The sequence below is a fragment of the Uranotaenia lowii genome, chromosome 3, assembly GCF_029784155.1.
Source record: "Uranotaenia lowii strain MFRU-FL chromosome 3, ASM2978415v1, whole genome shotgun sequence".
Taxonomy (NCBI): Eukaryota; Metazoa; Arthropoda; class Insecta; order Diptera; family Culicidae; genus Uranotaenia; species Uranotaenia lowii.
Genome location: NC_073693.1, coordinates 248,816,591 through 248,838,423, shown reverse-complemented (window position 1 = coordinate 248,838,423; position 21,833 = coordinate 248,816,591). Strand labels below are relative to the sequence as shown.

Here is a 21,833-nt window from a genome sequence, read left to right as displayed (position 1 = left end):
AAAAATGGTTCCGGGTTGAAAATGAGGTTCATTATCGCCCAGCAGACGATTTCATTCTTTTTTGGACGGATGTTTGTATGGGATCCATGTATTCTTGGTTCTTTCTTTCACAAAACCAAAATTTATCACAAAGTATGTTGTAAATTGCTCAAAACTTCATTCATACTTTGTTTCGAAAAAGAAAATGTTTCAACAGGGTCCAAATAAGGAGAACAGAGTTTCTGAAATAACCTGCTAATTATACCGACAAACAAATTTGATCCACAATTAAAGCGAATATTCTATTCGCTCTGTGTTTCAATACCAGCTCTGTTGGAACAATTTCTATTTCTAAACAAAGCAAGGATGAAGTTCCTATCAATTTACAACATTCTGTGTAATAAATGTTGGTTTAGTGAAAGAAAAAGAACAAAAATACATAGATTACGATGTTTTCCATACAAACATCCGTCCAAAAATGAATGAAATCGTCTGCTAGGCGATAATGAACCTCATCATCAACCTGGCCCCATTTTTGATCACGTTCATCGATATTGACGAAACTTGGTCTGGTATTAGATCAAACATTTTTACATCTTTGGGCAAAATTTCATGATTTTTCAATGAAAATTGTCAAAGATACAGCAAATTTAGTGAAGCAATTCCAAATTTCCCTTTTTTACGGGAATAGCTGTATCTTTGTTTCCCGCCATTATAAAGACTTCAAATTTTTGTGAAGTGTTAGTTGGATAGTTGAACTAGATTGTGTGAAATTTTCATGGAAAAATATAAACCTAGAGAGAAACGGCAGCTTGTCAAAGTTGGAAGTGGGTGCGCAGCTTCCATTCTTTTTTAAACGCAACTTTATGTTTACTCAATATGATACACTGCATTGTATTTCATGTAACCATAAAGATCGGATATCGAATCTGTTGACCTGCCAAAAGTGAAGGGAAGTAAGGTTGAGTCCCACCCCATTGAAAGTTGGCCAACTCAAACAATTCCAGCAGTAGTTTTATTGCTCCAATAAAGACAACGATAATGACGAAGAAGTGTAATTCATTACCTACCTCATGAATAATATTCCAAAAGCAAGGGCCGCTGGAGCAGATAAACGTGATGGTGCCGCGAAATGTATTTTTGTAGTTGGTATTTTGCTATTTTATTCACAATCTTTGCCAATTTCACGACCAACTAGCTTTGTTGAATTCCTTTTCCCAGCCTGTGAGAGCGAGTTTATTTACGTTTTGGATGTTTTCACACATTCATTATTTGTTGCCGCGGGGGAATTCGTCCGCGGGTACTAAAGCGGATGAAATTGTGGGAGCCAAATTTTTTATATGCACACCAGTTTGGCTCATTCCCCTAAGTGGGGTTGATTTTTTTGGATGGGGTTTTCCCTCACAATGCTCCTCTTATTTTCGGGGCACTGCCGGTTCGTTCACTTTTACATGGTTGTTGTTATTATGCTTTCATTGTGGGTCTTCCTGTAGGATCTTTTCTCGGTAGCACATTTTTCACTGGTCCTCAGCACTGGAAGAGACCCCGAAATGGAACGGAACGAAACGAGTTGGGACACACTAGGACCTGAACCTGGGAATGGTGGAGCGAGACTTGATTTATTTTTTCCACTGCACGTCGACCGAAAGCAATTAATAAATCATTCCACGTTTGCTGCAGCGGCTTTCGTTTACAGCACCACTTTTTTCCCCTTGCCTGAACCCTTGGGTTTCATATTTATTTATATCCTGTGTTTTGTATGTGAGGAGGACTGGATCTGGATCCCTTGCTCCGGTCTTTTCCCGGTGAAATGGGTATACTGTTCACGTCTTCTGGTGGTTCTGCTGCCACTCTCTATCGTGTCGTATTAACTTCACACCATCATCTCGGACCGGAAGTTGCCACATACAACCCAAGAGCATCCATCCAAGCTTCAAGCTCTTCCTACGGCAATAACTTTAGTCGAAGCTAAGTTGCAGCGACTAAACGAACAACCACTGGCAGTGCAATATACAATTAACAACACACTTTTCACCCAGCAGGAGAACGTGGCTGGAAACACTAAATTTGCTCAGGATTTTCCAACAGAACAGCCAATAGATCATTAGCACCCAGTCGGATATGGGCAGCTAACACGTAGTTTCGTACTCCATAACAGACCACGTCGACCACCATTCGACAGCAGCAGCTAAGCTTAGCTGAGCACACACACCCGAATTCATTCACTCACTCGCTCACTCAACGATTCCTCCTTTACCGGAAGTAAACCGGAATGAAGCACGTCGATATGCACTCCAAACACAGACCGTTCCGAACACAAAAATCACCACCCGTCAACCGGAGAGCTAGCAAAGCAGCAGCACCAGTACGAAATGTGCATAGAATTAACCTTAATAACCTCACTTTCCTCCCCACTCGTGAATCCCTTCGGGGAAGCCCTCTTGCCGTGTTCCTTCTTCTAAGGTCTAGGACCAGGAACACAAGAACATCCAACTTGCGCTGCGATGGTGTGGCCACTTGGGACAAAGCACCTTGCCGCCCACTACAACTACAACCTCCCACACCACCACCCAAAGAACCCCTTCGAATTGCACGGTTCTGCTCCAAAAACACCCACCTTCACCAAAACCCCCAACGCAAGAAGAAGCAGCGAAAGGGAAATCGCGCGCGAGTACACACTACACGTGTTGGTTTGTCCGTGTCCGTCCGGTGCCAGTTCGTCGTCGCAACTAATCAATCGCGGTTTTCCAGGCTTCGACACAGCACCGAACTACTGCTGATGATGCGGTTACAAGGAAGCAAGGAAAGTCAGTCGACGTTGCTGATGGGAAAGCTTGGCGCCGGCGCTTTTCGAGGCAATCCGCAGCAGCACCACACTACTGGAATCGGTTTTCGTCCTGTTTGTGTACAATGTCATCGAGGAGTAATGTGAGTTGGTGAATCGGTTTTCTCGGTGCAGGTGAATAGCTCACCGTTTTTTGATGGAAAAACCGAGTGAGACAAGGGCTCTCGAAACTGGACACGCTCGACGGGAGGAAAACAAGAATGATTGAGAGTCTTAGAAGGATGAACTCGGAATATGGTGGTTCACAACTCAAATAACCAAATCGGAGGCACGTGAAGCAAAGTTCAACTTATATGGTAAGGGTCAAGATAGAAATTCATTATTTCGGTTTTGGTTTTTGAAAAGGACGAAGCCGCCAAATGTAAACAAATCGAGTTCTTAGCTGAATAAATCAGTACTTTGGTAGATCCACATTTTGATTATACATTCTCACACATACAAGATATATTCTTGTCAGAAGGATGGTTGGCGCATTCGACATTTAGGGGAGAACCAGGCTTTATTGACCGATTAAGTGGAATAATACTGATTTAATAAAATATTACATCGAATATGTGTACAAAAACTATACAAACATGAGCAGACATCTCTTATCTATACATTAGAGTAATTTTAAAGTGGAAATCTCCTACAGCTTTCGAGAAAACGATATTATTACAACTGTTGTCAAAAATGCCGAATCTCAAACCGTGTAGGCTAAATGCAACTATTTATGTTTTGGATAAAATGTTTGTTCTTCTGGCCAAATTTCTGCATAATTTCATTGGGGAATGGAGAGTGTAGCATAGGAGGTGTAGGACCAAATCATCACCCGCAATGCTGGCCTAGCATCTCCTAGGGTTAACCTTCCCCAACTTTACTAACAATTCTCCAAAACCTCCTCACGTTTATGGATGGGTCGAAGAGATCTCTGCATCTATCTGTAAAGTAAACGTTGACTAACATACCTTCCCCTCTTCCCCACACAGTCCGCAGGGTTCGGCCAGGGCACCCTCAACATTCTGTGGGGGCTGGTTTTCCATTTTAAGATATTTATAATCTGAGGCAACGAAATAGGGGACTTAGCTTCTATTCGAATTATAAGTCAGGAAGTGTACCACAATCTCGAAATAGAAGATGTTACACTTCCGACCGACTGTAATTTCATAAAACGGAGAGTTGTTGCGTAGCGCCAACCGAAGTTTTAGGCGACTGTTCCTGCGAATGCGAATGCGAATGCGAATTTCATTGGAAATGCTAGAAACTGACAACTTTCATACGACAAAGCTGCAGCTGTATACAAATCTATGTCTTTTATAATTTTATGGAATAAAACAAAAGTTGAAGTTTCCATTTTATGGAGGCAGTTCATCCATGAGAAAAACGATATCAAATCTTTTTTGAGATGTTGTTGTTTAAGGAAAGGGGCATTTTACAAACATGATGGAGGCATACAAAAACATTTTTTAATCCCCTTTCTGATCGTCATGGAACCGTCATGAAACCTTATGAAGCTTAAATTTATTTAACTTTTTAAGTTCATTTGAATAATAAATCATAATCACACAAGTTTTTGTTTTGAGCTTCTTCTCAATCTATAGATATAAAAATTAATGTTTGTCTGTCTGTCTGTTCCCTATATACTCGGAAACTACTGAATCAATCATCGTCAAAGTTGACCTCTGAGAGTTTTGGGGGCCGGAGATGGTTTCTATAATAGTTACGAACCCTTCCGACTTAAGGGAGGGAGGGCTCCCATACAAAATTTTCCTAAAATATGACAGAATCCATACAATGAGATTATTAGAACATTTCTAAACGATAACCGTTTTTGTAAAGAGGGCTCCAATTCAAATTAAAAAAAAAAATATGATTAAAATCCAACAGTTTCCAAGACCGAGAATGCTTTCAATAATACTTTCAAACTTCTCTGAATTTTTAAAAGAGGGGGTTCCCATACAAAATTAACGAAAATTTGACAGAATTCGAACCATTTTCGGAAACTACAGAACCGATTAACGTGGAATTTGGTCTGTAGCCGTTTTTAGTACCGGAAATATTTTCTATAATTTTTTACAACCCTAGCAAGTACAGAAAGGGGGGTTCCCATACAAAATAAACAAAAAAAAAGTCAATATTTTAACAATCCTCTTAGAACTTTATGTTAAAAATTAACATAATGATATGATTTATTGAATTTACAAATAAGTTTCAACATAATTTGATGATATGTTGTATTGACAGACGCTATCCATTTTTACGAATGAAGACTTTCATATTCAATTAATGTAACAGCACATCATTAACCAAACCAATGTCTTAGTGTTTTCATAAAGTTGCCTGTGTGACTCCTCCCCCAACCAAAGGGCTTTTTTTTATTTAAAAGGTTTTTTATTGTTTTGAAGATCCCTCTTATTTTTTCTCTAGAGGGTGACTCCTTCAACCTACAAACCTTCAAGTTACGTTTAGACTCAAGACCATTTGGAAGCTCAGATGCCATGAAAAATGGTTCGCTTTTAAACTTTGTTGAAATTAAATTGAAAAGTGAATATATTTTGATTAAGACAACTTTAACGAACTTAATTTGTTCCATGGAAGGAGTGAAAGCAAACTGGTTCAGCTAGTTACTTATAATCTTTAAAAGTCAAAAAAAAATTAAAAGGTATCAAAATATTCTATGAATTTTCAATTGTTTTGAGTAGGTTAATTCCATAAAATTCTTTCTTGCCTTTTGTTTAAAGCGTATCACTTTCAAAAGGCATTGATTACATACTAGGCTGGATTAAGGGGAGGGGGGCAATAGGAGCAATTGACCCCCCGAGGAAAAAAAAGTTTAAACATTACTTTAATCATACTACTTCAATTTCTACAAATGTATGAAAAAAAAACAAAACTAGAAAGTTGGAATGAAAACATGGAATATAATTACTAGAGGAGCCCCTGTGAAATTTTTCTCTTACAAAAGTTAAGGGACCTTCTCTAGAGTAAGCAGTGAAGGAGTTCTCTCGCAATTTGCCGGCTGAGAATATAAAACTCTTGATAATGAATTTCAAAATTTTGAACCCCAATTCTGGACAATATTAATGTAAATCAATTTCGGAATTAATCGAAAAAAAAAATATATTTTTCTTTTTTTTTACTAGCGTCACATGTTAGTCAGGACAATCTATATAGAAGAGGTAAAATAATAAAAAATATCTCCTCATTGCCATAACATAAATACAAACTTGCACTATAATAATGTTTATTATTAAGTTAACTTTCCAAGAAATGGTAACTGGCTTACAGTGCTAAAAGAGATCAGAGAAGCTTTGTGATAAACGTTTCAGAATTTTACTCGAGTAGTATCAGGGTTAAAACCCGGTATTATTCATAATTGAGTTGCTAATATTTCTATGTTTTATCTTTTCCAGATTAAACTCTTCGACATTTTAAAGTCTTATGTTGTTTCTTCAGTTACTGAAGTTCAGTTTCATAATATCTTTGAATTTTTAGAACTCAAAACTTTTTTTCAAGATACTTAACTCATTTGGATTCCTCATCTGACTTTTTTCAATTATATGTTCATTGATGTTTTGAACAATCGCTATACAGTGAGCAAAATAAGAATAGAAACACTATGTGTTTTGCTTGTTAAAATATGAATGATTGAAATTTACGAAAATTTTCTTCCACAGTTTGTTCTGAATTGCTTAACGGATAAATGAAGCATAAGTTTACTTTTTTTGGTCATAGCAATTGGCATTTGTAGAGAATAATAATATGAAAAGAAAAGAACGAACGTATTTCGATGCGAAGCTCTTGAGCATTTGAACAGACCTATTTTGATCCAAGATAATTAGGTATATACAAGATTTGGATTTAACGAAAGAGCGGAAAAATCTCTACGCTCACTGACGTGAGAGAGAAAGCTTCTTGAAAAACTCGACATTCTAGTAACGACTTTTGGCTTGAACGGTTGTTAGTTTTATTAACAAATTGTAATGAAATTCACTACAATGGCGCAGTTGAGCCTCCTTTATTTTTCAAAATAAGTTGTGTTGAGATAATGTCAGTGTAAATAACAAACTAATCTACTTTTTCAGCACTGAAATATGATCCCGAATGAAAATCGGTTCCAAGGCCTTCGGATATTGTGCGACTTTGTTCCGAATATGGGTGATATGGTTCCGGAAGATCCGGAGAACCAAAGTGAGGTGAAATTGTAATATATTTCGCCACTTGGTTCCGGAAGATCCGGAGAACCTTTAAGCTAAAAATAAAAATAAACTGTTTTAGGCGAACAGGTTCCGGAGAACCTAAGAGACACTAATGATCTGATATTTTAAGCCACTTGGTTCCGGAAAAAAAACCGGAGAACCAAAGTGAGGCGAAATATTTTCGTTATGTTTAGCGACTTGGTCCCGGATAACCATAGTGACACGAACAATTTATAGATTTTGGGACGATATGGTTCCGGAAGATCCGGAGAAAAAAAAAGGTGGAAATGTTAAATATGTATCGCCAATTGGTTCCGGAAAATCCGGAGAAACTTAGAGCTACCAAAACAATAAAGTATACACTTGGTTCCGAATAACCAAAGTGAGATGTTTTTGTTGTTCTGCGGCTTGGTTCTGGAAAGGGAAGGATCACCCAATAGGATGAAAATCCCCGTTAAAAAAAGCAAATTGGTTTTGAAAGATCCGGAGAACCTAGGAGACGTCATCCGACGGTTCCGGATAATCCAAACCAAAATGAGGCAAAGAATTTTCGTTGTATTTTGGGACTTGGTTCCGTGAGATCGGGAGAACCTTTAAGCTAAAAATAAAAATAAACTTCACTGTTTTAGGCGAACAGGTTCCGGAAGATCCGGAGAACCTAAGAGACACTAATGATCTGATATTTTAAGCCACTTGGTTCCGAAAAAAAACCGGAAAAAAAAATAATGACATCAATAAATTTCAATTTTTTAACAAATTATTTCTGAAAGATCTGAAATTTTCAATCTGTATGTAATTCAAAAAAATCTATGGGCTGACAAAAACTTGACTTCTGTGGGAAATTGTTCCGGAGAACAAAAATTACACCAAAAATCTGGAAGATCCTGGGAACCAAATTGAACCAATGCGATTCTTCATCGTACGGTGACATTGTTTTTCTGTTCTGGTAAAATGGTTTTGAAAAAGGTGGAAAAACCTAGGTGAAATACCAATTTCCGAGTGATTTAGTTGGCAACAGGCCTGAAAAAAACTTACGCAAATTATCTTGATTTTTCGAGTAATTTAGATTCGGAAAAACGAATGTGTGTTGAGTTTCATATTTAGTGATTTTGCTCCGACAGACCGAGACCGAGACCGAGATCGACGGGAGAAAGAAATTAATCCCAGTAATCTTAAATTTTTCTACTACTCAATTCTGAAGAATACTGAAAATCTCAATGGCAAAATAAAATCAAGCGATTTGAAGACGCCCAAACTCAAACGGGTGTGATTTGGTTTAATAATTTTGTAGAAACCAAATCTATGGGCACAATTTCATGTACAGACGGTGTACTGAAATATTTGGAAATATCTAACGATACATTATTTATCACTTCAGTTTCTACTCGAGTAGAAAGATCTTTCTAACAATAAGCACAAATTGAGCATTGAATATGTCTGAATCTCGAAATTGTTATGCAAATTGGTTGGCAATATCTGGAAAACACAAACAACACTGACAGTTTATATTTTCTCTATCTACGATACGAATCAAAATGTTTTTCCGAATGTACTATAAGAACTTAAGTATGTAACAGCCAATCTTTAAATTATTAAAATCATGTATACACAAACGTAACTCTAGATTTATATTATTTTTAAGAGAGCAGTATAGCCTCTAGCGAAGAGAGTACAGGAGAAGGGTATTGTAGAGAATAATAATATGAAAAGAAAAGAACGAACGTATTTCGATGCGAAGCTCTTAAGCATTTGAACAGACCTATTTTGATCCAAGATAATTATATACAAGATTTGGATTTAACGAAAGAGCGGAAAAATCTCTACGCTCACTGACGTGAATGAGAAAGCTTCTTGAAAAACTCGACATTCTAGTAACGACTTTTGGCTTGAACGGTTGTTAGTTTTATTAACAAATTGTAATGAAATTCACTACAGCATTGAGGACCAAAAATGTGAAAAAAGGGTGCGAAATAAGAATAGAACCACTTGAGTTTTTCAACAAAAACATGATTATTTTTAAAAATTAACCGTGTAAAAGTGAATAATAATGCTTCTACGAATTATTTGAATAGAAAACTGGATTTTAAGGAGTTTTCCAGAATTTCAAATGTTTTCAAAGGTTTTAAAAGAGGGTTTTAAGAGATGCTCCTCTAGCGTTAAGGAATTTGATATTTAAGCTGTAATTCTTTACAAAAATAATGATGAAAAAAACATTCCCGATTAATTTTGAATCAGTAAAAAATAGGTTGGAAATCAAAATCTTTGATTTTGTTCAGTAAACCACACTTTTTCCAGTTTCAAGTCATAGATGGCAGCACTATCTTGCAGTTAAAACCAAACTTAGTCTCAATCTTGATTCTCCAGGTTTATTTAGGCCCATATTCATCATTTTGAGGTATTTTCTCATCACAATTTTGTGGAAAGTCACTCTGCAGAAAGCTTTTCCGGATTTGCAAAAGAATCACCAGCACAAAAATGTACAACCGCCGAAATTCCTGCTCATCTCAACTTCCGATTCAATTGAAAAACATACTAATAATACTGCTAGCCGTCTGGTCCATCAAGCTACATCGCAAAGTATAACTTTATTATGATAATCGGTCCAAAAAATTCACTTTTAGTTACCTTGATGCAATTCTATTTTTTTGGATTTAGTCATCTTAGAATTTCCAAAGCGTTAACACAGTACATGTATTTATTTCTTGACCAAAATTGTCCAGCACTCCCTAATTAATTCCAGATATTCGAAAATGGGCATGAATTTGGTTAAATGGCAAGATAGTGCTGCCATCTATGACATAAAACTAGAAAAATATTATTTGACTATTAAAAATCATTAGTATTTTAGAATTCCAACCTGCTTTTTGGATTCAAACTCAGCCTAAAATCTTTGTTTCATCATTTTGCATCATATTTATGAATGTTAATGAAGAAATCAAGCAGTTTGATAAATTTTTTTAGCCCAAATATCAAATTCCTTAACGCTAGAGGAGCATCTCTTAAAACCCCCTTTTAATACCTTTGAACACCTTTGGAATTCTGGAAAACCCATAAAATGCAGTTTTCTATTCAAATAACTCGTAAAAGTATTATTATTCACTTTTACACAGTAAATTTTTAAAAATAATCTTGTTTTTGTTGAAAAACTTAAGTGGTCCTATTCTTATTTCGCACCCCTTTTTCACATTTTTGGTCCTCAACGCCAATTGCTGCGTCCAAAAAAAAGTAAGCTTATGCTTGATTTATCCTTTAAACAATTCAGAACAAACTGTAGAAGAAAATTTTCGTGATTTTCATTCATTCATATTTTAACAAGCAAAACACATAGTGGTGCTATTTTTATTTCGCTCACTGTACTATTTTTTTATCGATCACTTTTAAACTTATACACGTGTATAAAAGTTGAGAATATGCTTATTCGGCATTTACGATGTCAGTGAACTGATTTACGATAAATGGGCGGTCCTTCAATTGACACTCTATCCGGTTTTTTCCTTTGACCGGTTCGTAAAAACAAAATTTCACCTATAAAGCTATAGCGTGGATCATATCAACTGATGAGTTGGCATTGTGGTAGGATATCGGACAGCGAACTCGAAGGACTGGAGTTCAAATCTCGGTTGGGGGAATTTTTTTTCGTTTATTTTGCTTTTTGTGGGAAAATCGAATCGTTGGAATCTTGCCATTGTAGATATATCGCCTCCACTTTTGTAGCTATATGCTTTTTTGGTAAGTTTAACCCTCATCCGCATTAGATTTCATTACCCTAATCAGCACTTGTGGTGTCAATTTGACACCACAAGCTCAAATCGTTATAACTTTTGACATGTAAGACCGATTTAAACAAAACTTACATCAAAAGAAACCTTGTAATGTCAGTGAAATATGTTTAGAACATTATATATAGCTAAAGTTACTAGTTTTCTCGTTATTCAGCATGAAAGAAAAAAAATCCGAAAAAACATGCCTCACTAAAACTGCTGTAGTTCATATGTTACACGTTCAAAAAAGTATTTGCCTTATGCATATGAAAGCTGAAGTTAATGCCTACATCATGAACACAAGAAATATTTTTTTAAATTTTTTTTAATGAAATGGTCACAAAAAGTTCAAAAAAGTGGTCTAAAAAACCTACTTTTCATTCGATTGCTAGTAAATACTGTTTGAGCGATGGTAGAGTTTTGAAAAAAATATGACTACAAAATGTATTAAAATTCCAACATTTTGCTATCTTTAGATTTTTGATGCAACACGCATCATTATTTCGTTTGTCGGCTTCGCTCTCTGCCCGAATCACCACCCACCGTACCTACTCGGAGAGCAAACAAACACGTTTTGCTGGACGAGGTGCTTGTAGTTCTAGAAATTCAGGAATGATTTTACGTTTATAATTTTCATATTTTTGTGAAATCTCACAGCGTGAATTGCAGCACCTCACTAGAATGAAGATTAAATGTGCTTTCCAATGAATATACTCTTGGTTGGTCCAAACAAAGTAAAAGCACTGATAATCCGGGTAAAACCTGACGGTGGACCACAAAAACAGATGAAATTTCAATTTGTAAAAAAATCGCGCAAAGTAGTGAACTTTGAAAAACTCCAGTAAATTCAATTTTTGTTGCATCAAAAATCTAAAGACAGCAAAATGTTGGAATTTTAATACATTTTGTAGTCATATTTTTTTCAAAACTCTACCATCGCTCAAACAGTATTTACTAGCAATCGAATGAAGAGTAGGTTTTTTAGACCACTTTTTTGAACTTTTTGTGACCATTTCATTAAAAAAAATTTAAAAAAATATTTCTTGTGTTCATGATGTAGGCATTAACTTCAGCTTTCATATGCATAAGGCAAATATTTTTTTGGACGTGTAACATATGAACTACAGCAGTTTTCGTGAGGCATGTTTTTTCAGTTTTTTTTTTCTTTCATGCTGAATAACGAGAAAACTTGTAACTTTAGCTGTATATAATGTTCTAAACATATTTTACTGACATTACAAGGTTTCTATTGATATAAGTTTTATATGAAGTTCATTATAATTCAAACGACTTAAATAGATTTTACTTTTGTGGTATCAAAATGACACCAAAAGTCGGAAAAGGGAGTTTTTTTGTCCAGGCTTCCAGGGTTCGTCCATAAAAAAAAGTAAAGATGCAATATTGAAGAACTTTTGAATTCATTTAGGGTCCCCGAAGAAATTTTTGTATTTTGAAGCTTCTGAAAAAAGTTACAAGCCTTCAAACTTGCAATGGTGTCAAAATGACACCCTAATGCGGATGAGGGTTAATACAATCTTTTCATCTGGTATATTTGTTTGAATAATCCTGTTGTTCCTGCGTTATAACTTCATAAATGTTGGCTGGAACCTTTGGCTTCGAGGGCATCTAATGAGTCGTTTGTCTTATTAAGAATAACAATTCGATATTTTTTTTATCTGTTGAGAATCATATCCACAAAAATCTGAACGTTTTTCAAAGATATTGAATTGAAACACACATTTGGTGCATTTGCTGCTTTGGCTCTGATTGTAGCTTTGAATCTCATTTTTATTTATTTGATTTTCTTTCCAGTTCTCTAAACTTGATTTGAAATTATGATTTCGATTCAAGACACTGAATTGTGGTCCTGAATAAAACCTTATTTTATGTTTTGAACTATTTAACTCATATATCTGTATCTCGATGGAATTTTAATTAAATTATTTTGTGTAATATTTATGAATTTTGTATTCTATGTTTCAAATCTTCATTATACTTCCCAATTGTCATTCGGTAAATATTTCTCGATGAAGTAAAATGATGAATTAAACAATATGTAAAATATCTATTTCTCTGAATCAAATAATTTAAGATGGTGAAAGGGGTATTTAAGGGATCTTTTAAAAAATGAGAATTAAATTTTGCATTTTGTAGCTCAAATCAGAACTTCTATTTTGAGAAATTTCTAAACTCTTCCGAAATATTTGCACTTGATAAATGAATAATTTTTTTTTTTGAAGATACCGGAAACAAATTGGCTATTTGAAGACAGTATACTGAACTTATCTCCAGTTTCTTTACATGTTTAAATTGTTTGGTTTTCTCTGAGACAGCAATTGAATAAAATTTGAATCATTAAGGCCCCCCGAGAAAAATTGATAGCTCAATCCGGTTCTGCAATTCAAGTTCTTAGCTGAATAAATCAGTACTTTGTAAGATCAAAATTTTGATTATACATTCTTATAAATACTAGATACATTCTTTTCAGTAACAATCTAAACTCAAAACATATGCCAAAACCTCAAAAACCCATCCCAAATTCAAAAATTTCATTTTTTTGAAAATTTTTGCACTTATTCATAGAAACTCATAGAAACTGAATGTTTAATTTTAAACTCATCTGAATCCATGTTCCCATATAGAAATTTAAAATGTTATTTGCATATTTCGGATTCTGTATCCAGTTTAGGGTTCTTGATTCTTAATTCAGAAAAGCTGCTTTGAAATCCAGGCCCAAGTTTGTTTTTACCTTTTGATTCATGATTTACGAAAATCATAAGCATTTTCAATATTTTTATATTAAATTTCTTCTAGAGGGTTGATACATGGCTTTCAGTCTCAAATTTTTAAACTAAATTCTTATGAAAAATTCTAATGCAACAAAGCTTCATAACAGCGATGCATTAATGAAAATTCTGAATCAGATTGATCATTCGAAATTCATATTTTAATTCAGATTCATAATTTGGATTTGGCTTGTGATATAGCTCAGTTGGCATGTCTGATGTCTTCTGAGCCGATGTCCGCGAGTTTGAGTCCAAGAGTAAACATCGAACACAGTTGTACCGGATAAGTATTTCAATAACGATCCGCCTACTGCAACGTTGATAAAGTCGCGAATGCCATAAAATATGGTAGAATAACTATAATCGAAATGAAAAATAATAATTCGGATTAAAAATAAATACGTTATTTTAATCATAAACTCAGATTGAAACCTACAACAACAGAATTTAAATTAAAGAATCATGAATGAGGGCCCTGAAACATAGTTTTCAAAGTTCTGATCAGAAGTTAAGAGTCGGAAATATTTTTACGATTCAGTAATCGTATTGAAATTCGTGAACAAATAAAAATTCTTAACCCTGCGTTTCATAAAGTAACAAATTTGCAACAATTAATGTAAGGAAAAAGTGAAAAATAGTATTTTATTTTAATTTTTTTCTTGATGTACTCATCATTTCAAAACGTTATAAATGATTTTTAAGGAAAAATAAAAAAGCATGAAATGAAGGGTAAAATTAAATACAGGTGAAGAATTTAGGTTCAGAATGCAGATTCAAAATTTATATTATGATTCACCTTGTAAATGAGTTTTACAATCAAGATAAAAATTTGTAATCGCTGGTCCACTGATGGCATGGGTTCGGATCCCATCTCTGAGTGTTTAATGTTGATTTTAACTTGTCCACCTTATTTATTCAGTCCGTAAAGCCTAAATCGGCTAAGAAGGTGTATGTCTTTTCAAGATAAAAATATCCAATCGACTATTTCGATGAGAGATTCAAGAAATCACAAACTTATGAAATTATATGTTAACTGAATAGAAAAATTTCGAATTTTTATCAACGTAAGTTTGTACACACAATTCAGATGAGAATTACAAATTTATAGTAGAATTTGAGTTTATTTTTAAATTTATAAGTTTTGATTCATGCAGAAGATCTTATTCTTATTCTAAAAAGGGGAATAAAGGGATCTCGAATAAATAAATGAATATTTACCGTACCACATGCCCTCTCATGTCGAAATTGGTTCTATTTGCAATACATATTAGTTCTCAAGAGATAAAAAAAAATGTAAGGAAGTCCCATCCCCTCAGAAAGGAGACAGTGGTACCAAATATCAAAAGAAGCCATTTTCGTCCTCAAAAACCCTTTCATGCCAAATTTGGTGTTCGAATAGTTCTCGAGTCAAACAATATTTAACACGTTCGTCGCCACGCTCATTTTGGTAGTTTTGCTAGCCGGGCCCAAATAAATTTTCAGAAAGAGAAAGCAAAGAGGGAGAACTCCCATATTTGAAACGTGTGGCGAAGCTGAGCGGTAAACTCAAGTAAGAGAGCCCCCCAGGAAATACACCCGTCTGCCGAATATGGGTGACGTGGCGACGAACGTGTTAAATTATATGGGAGCCCAACTCAACCTTTCGTTGCTTACCGATAAATGACGGGAGGGGTCTCAAATAGTCATAGAAATGTTAATCGCATTTAAACACGAATTTATGCCAAATATTGATGCTCTCTCTCCTTCTAATTTCCATATTGGAAGGAAGGAGGGGTCGGTGAGAGGGGCGAAAAATTTCCTTTAGGGAAATAATAAAATGGCACAAAAACCATAAACTGGCTTGATTCCATAGAAATTTCTTTTATTTAAATCTATGAAAGAAATCAAGGAAATCTTATGATAATGTAAGGAAAATCTACTTTATTCTTGGTACCTCCCATCGGCTAGCGCACACATTTTCAGTTATGATAATTATCAGTTTTCAAACTAAAACTTCGTGTTATCTGTCTTTAAGGTGGCTTCATCCTCTTCCTTCAATACCTGCTGCTTTTCGGTCCAATACATCTCTATTAAAAGAAACAGGGCAATTTAGTGGATACAGTTAATTCAAAATTTATAAAACTTGATTTTTTTAGTCATTTAAAAGCGTATTTAGTTGAATTTATGCTGGTAAAATCTGACAATAATGAAGTAAAACCATCATGAGACTGAACTTAAAGTATAATCGGATAGCATGTATATACAATTTAGCTTAATAATGAATGATTCCATGATTTTTTTTTCTTTTATTTACAAGTCTTCGTGTGTTACGTATCTTGACGTATGTTTCCAAGATTTGCTCTTTTTGCCGTGGAACAAAAATAAACAAGTGATGAAAATTTTTTTATCATTTTTTTAAAGATATGCTCAACATTCCATAAACCAATAAATACGATAGTCTCATAGAAGACCGATCTTCAGAGAAAATGATCAATAAGAATCATTAGGATAACAGTAAAAGTCATAATTAAAAACGCCAAAAATGTTGTTCAACGCCATTCCAAGATAATGATGTATCTTGGATGAAAAATCAAGAAAACATTTAAATGGGGAATCAGTTTTTTCATCATTGAAAGTCAACATGCAGTTTTCTTTTTGATTTCTCAGCAGCTCTAGAAGACTGAAGATCTCGATAATTGCACATCTTTCTGACTAAGTCATGCGAAAAACTAATATTAAAAACTCCAATCATCGAGTAAAACAATCGGAATGATTACATAACTTGAGCATTTATAGATTCTTCCTGTTTCAAGTTTATCAAGAGATAACGTCCGATGCAATTGATTAAATCACTGCTCAACTTAAAATCATGCGATCGGAGGAACGCGCGTTTCATCGTTTTCCCATCTCTTTCAAGAGCAACATCCAGACACAGGCAGAGGAGGTAACGAACAACATCCGAGGAAAAACCGGGAGGAAATTGGGTTCCATTCTTTTTCCGATCCTTCCTCCTACTAAGTTCGTCTTCCGTCAGCCTTTCCTTCCCCTATCTCGAGAGTCTCAGGATAGGTCAGGGGCTCCCATATTTTTTCCTCCTTCTTATTTTTGTGCTAGCAATGTGGGGGCAAATTTCAGACTCGTTTCTTTGGCAACTCGATAACTTCTAGTTCGCCTTTTCCCCACACCAAAACAGGCCGCAGCATCCTGCTGAGAAGCTCAGCAACAGTAAACACGTTCATTCTCACAAACCTACAAATACAAGGCTGTCTGAATCGAATGGGAAACGCTTTTTTTGCTGAGCCGGCTCGCATTTTTCATCGTTTGGATTTTCTCTTTGAGGTAGCTCTTTATTACGATTCCGTTTCCGGCCCAGGATCATCGGGGGGATGTGATTGTTTTTTTCCCTCCTCTCTTGATTTGTTTCTCCATGGCCTTCAGGATGATGAAAATGATGATGATGCTGTTGATGATAATGTTGCTGGCTGATGATTTGTCGCTTGACTTGCGATTCACGTTAACAACAGAATAATATCTCGTTCAGTCCAAGAATGAAAACAAACCCAACTAACGAGCAAACATTCCTAACGCATATCTAACTTTATTTTCCGTATCCACGAGAAATAAGGCGTCCGAAAGCCAAAATGACTGGCAACGAACGTCGCCGTGAATGTAGCGAAACTTTCGTCCGCTGAGAAATTGAGTCAAGCTCTTTTTTTTTTCTTTTTCGCTATCTCTTCGCCCTCTTGATATGGATTCCATGTTTTCGCATTTTCATCCGCTTTGCTTCGATGTGCCAATATTGATTGGCGGATTTTCTACCATTTAATTGTGTTTAAACTTGTGCGCGCCATGCCTGGAAGTTGTTTATCCTTCAGGGGCTCAATTTTTAAAGAGCTTCACAGCATCCTTGTCGATGAACGCGATGAAGAAGCAGTAGGTATTAAGGTAATGATTCCATGGAAAATCAATATCCCTGAAAAAGCTTTTAAAGTTGGTTGGATCGATATAAGAGGATGTAATTTGCTTGAAGTTTATCAAACCTTCTGAGACTATGTTTTGAAATTTAATTCCTGCCGGTTTTTTAGTGGGTGAAAAACTCGAGAAACTATGTGCATTGATGCAGAAGGACAGCGCACAGTATGAGGATTTTTAAGAAAAAAGGTTTTAATTTGGAAAAAAAATGGATTTTACTGAACCTAAAGCTTAGCTCATTTAGAAATAGGACAGTTGCGAATGCCTGTTTCTTAAAAAACCATTCGTTTGATCATAATACTTTACGAAATGAAGGGAATCTTATGAAAATTCATGATAAAATTGAAAAAAATGTATCGTCTTTTTTTTAACAAACAACTTTATTCTTGATATCTGCCATCAGCCGGCGCACACTTTTTTCAGTCATGATATTGATAAGTTTTTCCAAATTATAGTTCGTCTAATCTGTATTTTAGAAAGCTACATCCTTCTCCTTCAATTCCTGCTACTTTTCAGTCCAATTCGGTCTCTTTAAAAAGAAACTGAGAGCAATTTAGCGAATATAGCTTTTCCGAAATTAACAAAACTTGATTAATATTAAGCCACCTAAAAGCGTTTTTTATGGAATATCTGCTGGCAAAATCTAACATGAACGAAATAAAACCATCATGAGGGGCTGAAAAAAGAGATTTTTACAGTTCATTTTCACCAAATGTTAAAATATTTGGTCGGTGACCCCCCATAAAAAATATTTTTCAGAAATTTTTCTTTTTCATAAATTAAAAAAAAATTTTAAGCGTTTTTCAATTACAGTTGTGCTAATTCATTAATTTTAACTATCAATAATATTAATTGAACTGATAAATTCAACATTCTTATCGGAATCCATTAAAAAATTCAAAATTACTTTAAACTAGTCACAGAAAGTATGCAATTAAACCAAAGAATATTGCTTTTAAAAATATCTCCTAATCTTAAAATTTTAAAATCGGCTGGCAAATCTTGTCAGCAGTCTTGGAGGGTTGAATTTTCTGAAATCATAAAAATTATCTTTAACTATCTGAATCTATATATGAATCCATTTGAATCTATTCTGTTTTGAATTCCTGACTGCGAAAACATTGGTGAAATTTTAAATTAACAAGATTAAAGAAAAAAAAATCACTCAATTCTTGAAACCACTTTAACTTTTTTGTGATCACGATTATGCGACCTGGAGTTGGATGATTTTTCATAATTTAAGCTTTAAGAAAACTCAGAAAATCAACTAGTAATTAAGTCAACATTGCGCATTTGAATTAAGCTTTGAAGTTACTACTTCGAATCATTTTTCGAACTTTCCATGGACAAAAGTTCGAACAAAAGTTATTCTTATTGAAAATTTTGATTTTTAGGCTTCCCAGAAGATTATCCCCCTTATTCTGCGCCGCGCGTGAGGTGACGATAGTCGAGTCGAGTAGGAGTCACGTGAGTCTTGTCACCTTATTCTCGAAGCCGATGTGACAGAGCATACGATTTGTGCCTCACGGTGACTACTAGATTAGGATAAGAACTCAAAAAGTTCATTCTAAAAGACGTTTCTCACCTAAAGCGACTACTGGAATCGGGTGACTAGACTATCGTCACCTCACGCGCGGCGCAGAATAAGGGGGTATGTTTTCAAAAAACAAAAAATTTAACATGAAAAACAAAAACAAACTTATTAAAATTTTTTCAAATTTTCTAAAAGTTCGACTGCAAAATTCGTTAAATTTATTTTGAAAAAATACAATATAACTTGGTATATTTTTTTGAAAATTATAATAAAATGTCAACTCAATGGATCGGCTTTGTCGGTGAAAGTCATGTTATTTTAGTTTGAACATTTCAAGATGATGAATATGAATTTTTTTTTCATTAAGAACAAATTGATGCCATGTGATGAAAATGATTTTTATCAAATTCTAGTTACAAATTTTTAATTTTATTCATTTCATTCCTTTCAATCTGCCTAATTTTTTAAAGGATTCAATTGATGATTCAAATAAACAAACTTCTCGAAATCTGCAAGACGATTTGATTTTTGATTTTTTGATTTTTTGATCATCAAAAGTTAGTTTGATATTTATTATTTTACAAAATTGGGAAAAGCGAACAAATGGAAAACTTTAATAAGTTTTCTTTCGCAGAAGTCAAAATGACTTACGGTTTTGGGGAAAAAACCTGTGTTTTAAATTTGTTTGAAATGTTTTAAGACACACAAGTTGCAAGACACCAAGATTAATCAAAACTGGCTCTCTAATTCATTGCACCTGATTTAAACGTGAATTTGGTGGTCATGAGTAAATATCAAAATTGTTTAAATGTCGTCTTGAGTATTAAAAAAATAAAAAAAAAACACAAATTAAAGTTTATGTTAAAATTGGTTGCTCTCTTCAAGAATATTTCATATCAGCATTAAATTTATTATGATATGAAAGTGTTTTAAAATTATTAAAATGATTAATAATAATGGATGAACTTGTTTACATAAATTTCTGTATAAAAACAATTTCAAAGACAAGATAGGGTTTTATTTTAAATAATAAGTTGAAATTGATAGTTAAAAACTAGTTTATGGCATGAACTGTTGCAGAATGAAATTTATTTAGAGTGATACAGGACTTAAACCCGCCAGAGGCGAGAAAATTTTACGAAATGTTTGTTAATTATTTATAAACACCTTTAGGGATGAAGTAATTTCGCGTTTCTATGGTAAATTCATTTCTTGAACTGAAACATTTTACTTTGAAAAAATCTCCATGGGGAGGGGGTTAAACCTCTAAAACCCCCCCTCCCCCCCCCCCCCCCGTTCGCACGGCCTTGGTAGGGTACATATAAGATTATTCTTTTCAGGCTTTCAAAAACAGCGAAAACCAAAGATTTATTTTTAAAATTGATATGTTTTCTCCACAGGAGCAAAATCTTGGCAAATCATTTTTTTTTTTTTGCAAAACAACCAGCGAATATATACTTTAATATACTAGAAACCTTGTCACGAGCAGACATGTTAGAGGATTTAAACGCTGAAATTTGTTTGCAGTAAGGTTTTTCAGGAGTTTGGTCGTCCATCGTAAATCATGCTATGTACCGGCTATACAGCTTACAAGCTCTGGAACTAGCAAGAATTTGTTGTTTGAGGTTAGGTTTGAATGACTTATAGCTAGGCAACACTTTCAGCATATCTGATGAAAATTTGTTGGACATTTCAGCGATCTACATTTAGTTTTTATTTTATTCAAATTCAACAATTCTGGCATGAGCCCACTCATGAAACTTTTTAAAGTGAGATGAATTGGGAAATCATCCATATCTCTTCAACATGAATTGGATCTCCGAAATTTACTTGCCGCGCTCAAAGAAATTCTCGGAGCGAGAAGAAAAGAGGAAGAGTCCCAGATTTGCAACGTGTGGCTGAACTGAGCGGCAAACTTGAGTTAGAGAGCGTCACACGTTTTTTGGTGTGACGAGGCCTCTCAGGAAATACACCCGTCACACGAATATGGGTCCCATGGCGACGAACGTTTTAAAAATCATGCTTGCTTTGCTTTGCTTGCTTTGCTTGCTTTGCTTGCTTTGCTTGCTTTGCTTGCTTTGCTTGCTTTGCTTGCTTTGCTTGCTTTGCTTGCTTTGCTTGCTTTGCTTGCTTTGCTTGCTTTGCTTGCTTTGCTTGCTTTGCTTGCTTTGCTTGCTTTGCTTGCTTTGCTTGCTTTGCTTGCTTTGCTTGCTTTGCTTGCTTTGCTTGCTTTGCTTGCTTTGCTTGCTTTGCTTGCTTTGCTTGCTTTGCTTGCTTTGCTTGCTTTGCTTGCTTTGCTTGCTTTGCTTGCTTTGCTTGCTTTGCTTGCTTTGCTTGCTTTGCTTGCTTTGCTTGCTTTGCTTGCTTTGCTTGCTTTGCTTGCTTTGCTTGCTTTGCTTGCTTTGCTTGCTTTGCTTGCTTTGCTTGCTTTGCTTGCTTTGCTTGCTTTGCTTGCTTTGCTTGCTTTGCTTGCTTTGCTTGCTTTGCTTGCTTTGCTTGCTTTGCTTGCTTTGCTTGCTTTGCTTGCTTTGCTTGCTTTGCTATTTACATTCATCGACTCGCTTATAAGACATATTGAATTGATCAATTTAAATAAGGTATTTTTTCTTAACATATTGTCCCTTGCTATTGCAGGCACATCAAATGTTTAGGTTGACAGTATTCTTCATTTCAAGAGAAATTCTTAGCTCGCATTTGAATTTCAAACTGTTCTATGAATGCGTTAACGCTTTTATGACGTAGAATTACGTCTTACGGCTTTGGTAGATGAAGTATTGACAAAAGAAAATGTTTGCATAC

General features: G+C 34.9%; 1 protein-coding gene across 2 annotated transcripts in view; it reads right to left on the bottom strand.

Annotated features, from left to right (window-relative positions):
* LOC129757015 (limbic system-associated membrane protein-like) overlaps positions 1-2,703 on the bottom strand; it is a 287,486-nt gene extending 284,783 nt beyond the window's left edge. Inside the window, exons 1-2 of one of the 2 annotated variants that reach the window (XM_055754102.1) lie at positions 2,597-2,703; positions 1,050-1,572 (exon numbers count right to left, since the gene is read on the bottom strand). The gene's annotated coding sequence lies outside the window, so the exon portion shown is untranslated. Of the gene's footprint in view, positions 1-1,049 lie in introns of both variants that reach the window. The other variant, XM_055754101.1, reaches the window with a different exon arrangement.
* Between the last annotated feature and the right edge of the window lie 19,130 nt (positions 2,704-21,833).